This window comes from Castanea sativa, chromosome 7 (genome assembly GCF_040712315.1).
Source record: "Castanea sativa cultivar Marrone di Chiusa Pesio chromosome 7, ASM4071231v1".
In the NCBI taxonomy this organism is placed as follows: Eukaryota; Viridiplantae; Streptophyta; class Magnoliopsida; order Fagales; family Fagaceae; genus Castanea; species Castanea sativa.
Genome location: NC_134019.1, coordinates 47443282 through 47446290, shown reverse-complemented (window position 1 = coordinate 47446290; position 3009 = coordinate 47443282).

The window sequence follows — 3009 nt, the reverse complement described above, 5'->3', positions numbered from 1 at the left end:
TTCCTGGGTTCTTTCATCAATTTATGCTAGCCCTAGATTAGAGGAAAGGAAATTGCTGTGGAAAAACTTATCTACCATTGCTCTCCTTCATCATCTTCCTTGGTTGATGATGGGGGATTTTAATGGGATGCTTTCCTGTAATGATAAACTTAGTGGTAACCCCCTCAACCCTAGGCGTGTTCAAATGTTTAAGGACTGTATTGACTCGTGTGGAATGGTGGATCTGGGTTTTCATGGACCGAAGTTCACCTGGGTAAATACGAGAGAGGTGGGACATTTCATTCAGGAAAGGCTTGACAGAGGGTTTGCCAACATTGATTGGAGGGACTTGTATCCAGAAGCTGTTGTCCATCATTTGGCCCACACTCATTCAGACCATTGCCCTGTCCTTCTCAACCTTGATACTCCTCCCCCTTCAAGCCTCTCTCGATCCTTTCGCTTTCAACCTGTTTGGATGTCTCATCCCCTGTTTCCACAGGTTGTCAGTGACTCTTAGGAGGATGTTAGGGCTTTGAAGGGCAACATTGCGAGTTTTACCAAGGATGTGATAGCTTGGAATAAAGATGTTTTTGGCAACATTTTTCATAGGAAGAATCGGATGGAGGCAAGACTTAGGGGTATCCAAGCTAGCCTTACTAATGGACCTAGTGAGTATCTTCTGAACCTTGAGGAAGTGTTAAGAAAGGAGTATCTGGGGAGCCTCTAGCAAGAGGAGGAGTTTTGGTCAGTGAAATCTAGGCTTAATTGGCTCATCCAAGGTGATAGAAACACCAAGTTTTTTCACTCATCTGCTCGAATCAGAAGAAAGAGGAATAGAATCGCTTAATGGATAATCAAGGCAACTGGTTCATGATGAAGGGGAGGTGGCTAACTTAATCAGGGAAGGGTTTTATGATCTCTTTTCTACAAGTGTTGTAAGTGTGCCTAGAAGCATATGGAATATCCCTTCCTGGCCTTGTTTTCTAACTGAGGAGGAAGCAGATGGGCTAACCGCCGGGGTGTTTATGCCAGAGGTTAAGGAAGGACTTTGGTGCCTCAAACCCCTCAAAGCCCCAGGGCCTGATGGCCTCCATACAGGGTTTTTCCAATCCTTTTGGAGTACAGTGGGTACCTCTGTGTTTGAAGAAGTTAGGAAAGCCTTTAGGGACTCTACCATTCCCCTGCACCTCAATGAAACCTTAATTACCCTCATCCCAAAATGCCCTGGGGCGAATTGCTTGAACGCCTTTAGGCCGATTAGCCTTTGTAATACGGTCTATAAAGTAGTTACGAAGATTATAGTAAAAAGACTAAGGCCTCTGCTTCCTAAGCTCATATCCCCCCTTCAAACAGCCTTTGTCCCAGGAAGAATGGGTTTAGATAACATGATCATAACTCAGGAGATTATCCATTCCATGAGTCTTAAGAAGGGGAGGGTTGGTTATATGGCCATAAAGATTGATTTGGAGAAAGCGTATGATAGGTTGGAGTGGCACTTCTTAAGGGATGTTCTAAATCTCTATAGGTTTCCTACCCATCTCATAGAACTCATTATGAGTTGTGTCTCTAGCTCATCTATTTCAGTTCTCTTCAATGGTTATAAATTGGACCCCTTCCTAACTTCAAGAGGTATTAGGCAAGGAGACCCTCTCTCCCCCTACTTATTCATTTTGTATATGGAGGTTTTAGGGTTCTTTATATATGGGAAGTGTGAGGAAAAGCTGTGGGACCTTGTGAAAGCTTCAAGGAACGGACCAACTTTCTCACATCTGTTCTTTGTGGATGATTTTTTGTACTTTTTGCCAAGGCTGATTTGAAAAACTGTACGAACATTAGAGAAGCTTTAGACTCCTTTTGTGATCTTTCGGGTTTGAAGGTCAACCTAAGCAAATCTAAAGTGTATTTCTCCCCCAATGTTGATCTTGACCAGCGTAGTGAGCTCAGTGAAGTGCTTGGTTTCAGCTCCACCCCTAACCTAGGTAAGTACTTGGGTTTTCCCCTCAAACATTCGGGTGCGACCTCCCAAGATTTCAATTTTGTCATTGAACGGGTTCAAAACAAACTCTAACATTGGAAATCCAAACTTCTTTCCATGGCCGAGCGGGTTGTCTTATCTCAAGCAGTCATTTCTGCCACCCCTGCCTATGTCATGCAAGGGTGCATTCTTCCTCAAAGAGTTCTTAACAGTATTGATAAAATTAATCAAAACTTTGTGTGGGGGTCTACTAATGAGGTCAAGAAGATGCATACAGTGAGTTTGAATAAAATCACAAAGCCAAAAGCAAGGGGTGGCCTTGGAGTCCATGATGCTATAGGTAGGAATGTGTCCCTAGCTGCCAAGCTTTGTTGGAGGATGGAACACTCCACTAATGGAAAGTGGGCAGAGGTATTGCGAAAAAAATACCAAGTCAAACCTGATCGGAAGAGCAAGGCGCATTCTAGAGTGTGGACAGCCGTGTTAAGGGGCAAAGCTATATGTAATAAAGGTTCCAAGTGGACTATTGGCAGCAATAGCTCCTTAAGCTTTTGGTTTGACAAGTGGATGGGTGCTAGAATGGTGAGAGAACTCGTGGAAGGGCCTTTGAATCGAGGGGAAGAGTTTTTAACCATCAAGGATATGATTGTGGATGGGGGCTGGTATCTGGGCACCCTTTCTTTTAACCTTCCCGCCTCTTTACAAAGGCACATTTTATCGACCCCCTTACGTAGATTCGCAGTATGGAAGGACCAAAGAAGTTGGATTTCTAGCTCAAGTGAAGGTTTTGATCCAAAAAATGCTTATCTGATTGCGGTTGGTGATGATCCTTTGGTGCCTGATTTTAATGGAAACTAGCTTTGGAAGCTCAAAACCCTCCCAAAAATCCATATTTTCTTGTGGAAGTGCCTCCACCATGCCGGTGAAGAGTATCCTTGCATAGAGAGGTATTGAGGGTTTGGGTGGGTGTGTCTTCTGCCCCGCTGCTGAGGAGACTATAATTCATGTACTTAGGGACTGCCCAATTGCTACAAGGTTTTGGAGGATGTCCGAGT